This window comes from Tachyglossus aculeatus, chromosome 22 (genome assembly GCF_015852505.1).
Source record: "Tachyglossus aculeatus isolate mTacAcu1 chromosome 22, mTacAcu1.pri, whole genome shotgun sequence".
NCBI classification, from domain to species: domain Eukaryota; kingdom Metazoa; phylum Chordata; class Mammalia; order Monotremata; family Tachyglossidae; genus Tachyglossus; species Tachyglossus aculeatus.
In genome coordinates, this window is record NC_052087.1 from 3,354,458 (window position 1) to 3,362,996 (window position 8,539).

At 47.1% G+C, this 8,539-nt stretch overlaps 1 non-coding gene across 1 annotated transcript; it reads left to right on the forward strand.

Moving 5' to 3' along the window:
- The first annotated feature begins 8,069 nt into the window (after positions 1 to 8,069).
- On the forward strand, positions 8,070 to 8,172 carry LOC119944425. Its single transcript, XR_005455903.1, has one exon. It is a non-coding gene; the product is annotated as a U6 spliceosomal RNA (small nuclear RNA).
- Positions 8,173 to 8,539: the final 367 nt, after the last annotated feature.

Genomic DNA, 8,539 nt, shown 5'->3' on the forward strand with positions numbered 1-8,539 from the left:
TATCGTCCCATATCCCTCCTACCATTCCTTTCCAAACTCCTTGAACGAGTTGTCTACACGCGCTGCCTAGAATTCCTCAACGACAACTCTCTCCTCGACCCCCTCCAGTCTGGCTTCCGTCCCCTTCATTCCACGGAAACTGCCCTCTCAAAGGTCACCAATGACCTCCTGCTTGCCAAATCCAACGGCTCATATTCTGTCCTAATCCTCCTCGACCTCTCAGCTGCCTTTGACACTGTGGACCACCCCCTTCTCCTCAACACGCTATCTGACCTTGGCTTCACAGACTCCGTCCTCTCCTGGTTCTCCTCTTATCTCTCCGGTCGTTCTTTCTCAGTCTCTTTTGCAGGCTCCTCCTCCCCCTCCCATCCCCTTACTGTGGGGGTTCCCCAAGGTTCAGTGCTTGGTCCCCTTCTGTTCTCAATCCCTTGGTGACCTCATTCGCTCCCATGGCTTCAACTATCATCTCTACGCTGATGACACCCAGATCTACATCTCTGCCCCTGCTCTCTCCCCCTCCCTCCAGGCTCGCATCTCCTCCTGCCTTCAGGACATCTCCATCTGGATGTCCGCCTGCCACCTAAAGCTCAACATGTCGAAGACTGAGCTCCTTGTCTTCCCTCCCAAACCTTGTCCTCTCCCTGACTTTCCCATCTCTGTTGACGGCACTACCATCCTTCCCGTCTCACAAGCCCGCAACCTTGGTGTCGTCCTCGACTCCGCTCTCTCATTCACCCCTCACATCCAAGCCGTCACCAAAACCTGCCGGTCTCAGCTCCGCAACATTGCCAAGATCCGCCCTTTCCTCTCCATCCAAACTGCTACCCTGCTCATTCAAGCTCTCATCCTATCCCGTCTGGACTACTGCACCAGCCTTCTCTCTGATCTCCCATCCTCGTGTCTCTCTCCACTTCAATCCATACTTCATGCTGCTGCCCGGATTATTTTTGTCCAGAAACGCTCTGGGCATATTACTCCCCTCCTCAAAAATCTCCAGTGGCTACCAATCAATCTGCGCATCAGGCAGAAACTCCTCACCCTGGGCTTCAAGGCTCTCCATCACCTCGCCCCCTCCTACCTCACCTCCCTTCTCTCCTTCTACTGCCCAGCCCACAACCTCCGCTCCTCCACCGCTAATCTCCTCACCGTACCTTGTTCTCGCCTGTCCTGCCGTCGACCCCCGGCCCACGTCATCCCCCTGGCCTGGAATGCCCTCCCTCTGCCCCTCCGCCAAGCTAGCTCTCTTCCTCCCTTCAAGGCCCTGCTGAGAGCTCACCTCCTCCAGGAGGCCTTCCCAGACTGAGCCCCTTCCTTCCTCTCCCCCTCGTCTCCCTCTCCATCCCCCCATCTTACCTCCTTCCCTTCCCCATAGCACCTGTATATATGTATATATGGTTGTACATATTTATTACTCTATTTATTTATTTATTTATTTATTTATTTTACTTGTACATTTCTATCCTATTTTATTTTGTTGGTATGTTTGGTTCTGTTCTCTGTCTCCCCCTTTTAGACTGTGAGCCCACTGTTGGGTAGGGACTGTCTCTATGTGTTGCCAATTTGTACTTCCCAAGCGCTTAGTACAGTGCTCTGCACATAGTAAGCGCTCAATAAATATGATTGATTGATTGATTGATTGATTGATTGAGAAGCAGCATGGCTTGGTGGATAGAGCACATGCTTGGTAGTCAGAAGGACCTGGGTTCTAATCCCAGCTCTGCTACTTGTCTTCTGTGTGAACTTGGTGGAGTCACTTCACTTCTTTGGGCCTCACTTCCCTCATCTATAAAATGGGAATTAAAAGCCCCATGTGGGATGTAGGCTGTCTACCACCTGTTTAACTTGTATCTAACCCAGTGTTTAGTTCAGTGCCTGGCACATAGTAAGCGCTTAACAAATACCATAAAAAATGGTAATGATTCTAAGCCTCCAGGGGCTACCTCAGGTCAGTTTGGCTTGATTACAGGGTCAATCCCGCCCACGGTGTGGCAAGAGGTGAGGAGACTTGGGAGAGGGTTGCCCTAAAATACTCAGGAAGGTTCTGGAAGCTTGGCTTTTTCCCTGATTCTTCTGTGAATGGGCAGTTCAATTCCCAAAGTGCAGCCTTCCCTGACAGAGCTCTGAAGACTGAAAGGTGAAACCTTAATAGGCTCTTCCTTCCTCTGGGAAGCCTGAAAGCTGAGATACATGTCTGAGCATGCCAGGAAATCAAGGCTGTGCACCTGGCAAAGCCGTTCAGTGACACCTGTCAAGTTTAAACCTCAGCACTGAATGCTGGGCAATTTCTCAGACAAATAATGTCAATGCCAGCTAGTGGCAGGCTTTAGTAGCAGGCCTTAAATGGTCCAGACAATTTGATCCCATCTGGGGACCAAGAAGGGTCAGGCCTCTGGGGCAGAGTGTAAATGTAATTTTTAAAGATGGAAGTTTTCATCCATCACCTGTGCATGTGGCAAATGAAGATCAGCCCAAACTTCCTAAAAGAAAGTGAAGATTCTGGGGACTATTTTCCTCACATTTAACCTCGGCCCAAACCACAGAGAACCACTGGAATAGAATACCTTCCCCCATCTTAGGGGAAGCTTCCAAACCCAGTTTGGGTCATGTCAACTAGGGGTTGTTGGGGTTTGGTGAGGGAGGCTTTGACCAAAGCTTTGCAGTTAACACGAGCTGAACACCCAGAAGTCTGCAGTGAGGGATACTAGATGTAGATGTGTCCGGGAGATGGGCAGGACTGTGTCCAACTCGATTTGCTTGTATCCATCCCAGCGCTTAGTACAGTGCCTGGCACATACACAGACACCACAATTATTATTATTGCTATCCCTTAGAAATGCTGACCTATCACACAGGATCCCTGTGAAGCAGGGTGACCTAGAGGAGCAGTGTGGCCTAGATGACAGAGCCCAGGCCTGAGAGTCAGAAGGACTTGGGTTCTAATTCTTTGGACTCGGGTTCTAATTCCTGATCCACGACTTGTCGGCTGTGTGACCTCGGTCTCTTAGTTTCTCTGCCTCAGTTCCCTCACCTGTAAAATGGGATTAAGACTGTGAGCCCCATGTGGGACAGGGACTGTGACCAACATGATTAGCTTGTATCTACCCTTGCGCTTACTACAGTGTCTGGTACATAGTGTTTAACAAATACCATAAAACACCCCCAAAACCCTACAACAGAATAAGGAGCCAAACGGCTTCTTTCATTCAATTAATTCAATCGCATTTATTAAGCGCTTACTCTGTGCAGAGCACTGTACTAAGCGCTTGAGCACTTCCCTCAGGCATTATCTGTGGGCCTGGCTGTTCGGGTCTGGGTTACTAATCTGGGAGGAAGGGCTGGACAGGTCTGACCTAGCTAGCGACCTCTGGAAAAGTGCCCACAACCTCTGGAAAAGTGCTATGTCTTGGGTAGCTCTTTGAGAATCAGCAATATTTTACCCTGCTCCAAATGGAAATGAACTGCTCTTTTTCAATGGGAAGTGACTGTTCCAGGTGCTTTCCTGGAGGAAGGTGACTGTGTGGCCCCAGGGCCCGGTGTTTTTTTTATGGTATTTGTTAAGCACTTACTATGTGTCACACACTGTTCTAAGCACCGAGGTAGATACAAGCTAATCAGTTTGAACACAGTCTTCTGGACTGTGAGCCCGTTGTTGGGTAGGGACCGTCTCTATATGTTGCCAACTTGTACTTTCCAAGTGCCTAGTACAGTGCTCTCCACACAGTAGGTGTTCAATAAATATGATTGAATGAATGAACACAGTCCATATCCCACATTGGGCTTTCAGTCTTAATCTCCATTTTACAGAAGAGGTAACTAAGGCCCAAAGAAGTGAAGTCACACACCATGGTCACACAGCAGACAAGTGGCAGATCCGGGATCAGAATTCAGAATTCAGGTACTCTGTGTCCCAGGCCCAGGCTTTATCCTCTAGGCCACACTGCTTCTCACTGGCATTTTTTTAATGGCATTTTTTAAGCACTTACTATATGCAAGGCACTGTCCTAAGCGCTGAGGTAGATACAAGTTTATCAAGTTGGACACAGTCCGTGACCCACGTGGGGCTCACAGCCTTCACCCCCATTTTACAGATGAGGTAACAGGCCCAGAAAAGTGAAGTGACTTGCTCAAGGTCACATAGCAGATATGTGGCGGAGTCGGCATTAGAACTCAGGACCTCTGACTCTCGGCCTGGGCTGTATTCATACAGTCACAGTGTTTCTCATTAGCATTGAATGGCATTCCTCTGGCTAGAGAAGAGTATCTTCCTGTGGACAATCAGAGGTGGTAGCAGGGCCATCACCTGTCTGGCCTAGCTGTGGCCAGCATGGACACTGTGGAGCTCGGTGGAAGTCGCCACCGAGCCCCTGACCCACAGTCAGGGTCTGGGTGGCTACTCTTGGGCTGTACGTATTTATTCTATTTATTTTATTTTGTTAATATGTTTTGCTTTGTTCTCTGTCTCCCCCTTCTAGACTGTGAGCCCACTGTTGAGTAGGGACCATCTCTATATGTTGTCAACTTGTACTTCCCAAGTGCTTAGTACAGTGCTCTGCACGTAGTAAGCGCTCAATAAATATGATTGAATGAATGAATGAGTGAATGAATGGGAAGCTTGGTTGATCAGCGACTGATGAGGCAGTGGAAGCAGCATGGCCGGCCTAGAGGATAGAGCACAGGTCTGAGAGTCAGAAGGATCCGGGTTCTAATTCCGTCTGCGCCACTTGTCCGCTGTGTGACCTTGGGCAAGCCACTTCACTTCTCTGAGCTTCAAGTTGGCATAGTTTATAGAGCAAGAGCCTGGGAGTCAGAAGGTCATGGATTCTAATCCTGCCACCACCACTTGTTTGCTGTGTGATAGGTCACTTCACTTCTCTGGGCCTTAGCTCCCTCACCTGTAAAATGGAGATTGAGACTGTGAGCCCTGTGTGGAAGAGGGACTGTGTCCAGCCTAATCACCTTGTATCTACCTCAGTGCTTAGAACAGTTCTTGGCACATAGTAAGTGCTTAACAAATACCATTATTATTATTATTACCTGTAAAATGGGGATAAGACTGTGAGCCCCATGTGGGACAGGGACCGCGTCCAATCTGATTAACTTGTATCTACCTTGGTGCTTAGAACTGTACCCCCTTCTCCGCCTCACAGCACTTGTGTATATATTTGTACATACTTATTATTCTATTTATTTTATTAATAGATTCTCTTTATTTATCTATTTGGATGTTATTGATGTTATTGTTTCGTTGTCTGTCTCCCCCTTCTAGACTGTGAGCCCGTTGTTAGGTAGGGATTGTCTCTATCTGTTGCTGAATTGTACCTTCCAAGCGCTTAGTACAGTGCTGTGTACATAGTAAGCACTCAATAAATACAATTGAATGAATGACACATAGTAAATGCTTATTACTGTTATTATTATTATTATTATCATTATGATATCTGCTTCCAAGACCCCACAGCCTGCTCTGGGTGATGGCTGACCTGGCCAGCTCCCGTGATTTTAAGGGAAGAGAAAATCCAGGGGGGCGGGCACCGGTGGCCCCCTGCCTCACTACAGAGCTATTTCATCCTACTTGCAGGTGGCTGAATACTTTCAGATGTTTACCTGCCACTTTTCCCAGGTTGTTCTGTCCCCTCTCTGTAACTGGTACTACCTCTCTGATTGTATGCCTGAGATTAGTTGCTTAATCTGCATGCTGTTTGAGGTCAGCCCTGGTGTTGAGTCTAATTCTTCTTCATCATCATCATCGTAATATTTGCTAAATGCTTACTATGTACCAAACACTTTACTAGGTGCTAGAGTAGATAGAAGATAATCAGGTCAGCACAGTCTTCATCCCATATGGGACTCACAGTCTAAGATGATAACAGTAATAATAATAATAATGATGTTGGTTAAGCATGTACTACATGCTAACCCCTGTACTCAGCGCTGGGGTAAGTACAGGATAATCAGATCAGACACAGTCCCTGTTTCACGTGGGGCTCTTAGTCTAATTATCTGGATAATTTGTGTGTGTTGACAATACAACAAGGGACAGATGTTCCCCTTCCTCCATGTCACCCGCCTCCCGCCACCCACAAAAGGGTTGTTTTCAAACTCAACACCTGCATCACTCCTCTGCTACGGCTCGTTGCTCACAGGCTTCCCCTCTAGACTTTAAGCTCATTGTGGACAGGGAATGAGTCTATTAATTATTGTATTGTGCTCTCCCAAGCACTTAATACTGTGCTTTTCACACTGTAAGAGCTCGGTAAATACAATTTACTGACTGCAGGGGCTCCTCGGGGACAAACACGTGTTTTCTGCAGTCTTCCTCTGTCCTGTTCAGTCTCTGTTTCCTGGAGTTTGACACAGACAGCTGTTTACCCTGTAGCCTGCTAATGTAGGCTGTTTTCTAGAACAATAAAGGCTCCTCCGCTTCTCTTCTCTCTACCCTCTCTTCCAGTTCAACCTTCAGGGGGGAAACAGCTTGAGGTCTCTCAGAGGAGCCAATTGTTGATGATTCTCTGAAACACAGACACCGAAGAGGCCTAGTAGCAGCAACAGAGGCAAACCAATGCATGATGTTTCTCTTTTTCAGCCCTGAAGTTCCACCTTTGCTTGAGAGCCAGAAAACCTTCTCCTGCCTCACCTGAAACGTGCACAGTCAGTCCACCCAGGAGCAGTGTTTTTTTTTTAATTTTTTTTTTAATGGTACTTGTTAAGCGCTTCCTGTGTACCAGGCACTGTACTAAGCTCTGCGATAGATAGAGTCCATGTCCTACATGGGACTCACAGTCTTAATCCTCATTTTACAGATGAGGTTTACTGAGGCCCAAAGAAGCAAAGTGACTCATTCAAGGTCGCACAGCAGACAAATGGCAGAGCCGACATTAGAACCCTGGTCCGTTCATTCATTCAGCCCATAATCAATTGTGTTCATTGAGTGCTCACCAAATGCAGAGCACCATACTAAGTGCTTGGGAGAATACACTATAACAATAAGCAAACACATTCCCCACCCACAACAAACTCACAGTCCAGAGGGGTCCTTCTGACTTCCAAGCCCGTGATCTTTCCACTAGATCATGCTGCTTCTCAGATTCAGGAAGAAATCTATTTCTGTGGCTAAAGAAAATGTCAGTGGTTGAAGAGGAATTTCAGACACCTGAAGCCCTGAGGACTTAGCTGGTTTTCTCACATGGCCCTTTGAGGACTCTCGTTGCTCTGAAAATGTGGCCACTAAATCTTCCCCCATCCATCACTGCTTTCATTTGATTGAGGGCTATTTTCTGTAATCTAAAAAATGTTTTTAAAAGGCTCAAATTTCTATCTCAGAAAAAAAAATCCATATTTTTTCATTCTAGCAGAATTCCCAAGAAACCGCACGCAACCGAGCCTGCCTCACTTCTGCGATCTGAGTTCATTATTCTGTCCAGGCGAATTAAAGTAGCAACGGGTAACAGTGTCGCATGTACAAATGTCCCATCTCATGGAAAAGCCCTGATTCCAGCCTCAGCTGGGAAAGAAGTAATTTACACTTTAAAGTCCCAATATGTTGCCTTAAACTGTTTTTGAACTCGAATGCAGAGTGGAAATCAAGTCATTTAAATATTTCTAGAGTACAATTTAACTAATAACTAATATATGTATATAGTTTTCTGGGAAACACCCCTGAGCCCCTGATGACGTCTCTTCTTTGTGAACCTGCTCTAGGCAGGATAATAATGGTGTTATTGGTTAGGCACTTTCTGTGTAACAAGCACTGAACTAAGCGCTGGGGTAGATACAAGATCATCAGGTGGGACACAGTCTTTGCCCACATGGGGCTCACAGTCTACGAAGGAGAGAAAAGGTTTTGATTCCCATTTTACAGATGAGGAGACTGAGGCCCAGAGAAGTGAAGTGCCTTGCCCAAGGTCACACGGCAGACAAGTGACAGAGTCAAGATTAGAACCCGGGTCATCTGACTCCTAGGCCTGTGGTCCTTCCACTAGGTCACGTTGCTGCAATAGTGAAGAATGTCTTCCTCTGCCTGTGGGGAATCAAATCCCTGCCTCTGAAACCATCCAGCTTGACCCAACGTCAGAGCCTCTAGCCCTCGGCTCTAAAATTGGAACGATGCAGAGAAGATTAGAATGGCCCCTGCACAAGGATAACAGGCAGATTCATGAAGCGTTCCATATTTTTCTGTATCCCCCGACTTACTCTTTAATAATAATAAAACCATTATTATTATTATTATTATTCACACACCCCCAGCCCCACAGTGCTTATGCATATGTTTGTCACTTATTTGTTTATATTCACGTCCGTCTCCCCCTCCAGACTGTAAACTCACTGTGGGCAGGGAATGTGTCTATTTATTGTTGTATTGTACTCTCCCAAGCACTTAGTACAGTGCTCTGTGCTAAGGAAGTGCCCATAAATACAATTGCCATCCAGGAATGCCAGGGCCCCTTGTGGCCAGCAGATTCCTGGCTTGGGGGTCCACCCAAGGGAGTGGACGGGAACCAGCATGGCAGACAGCCCTGGGACAACCCATCCAGACAAAAAC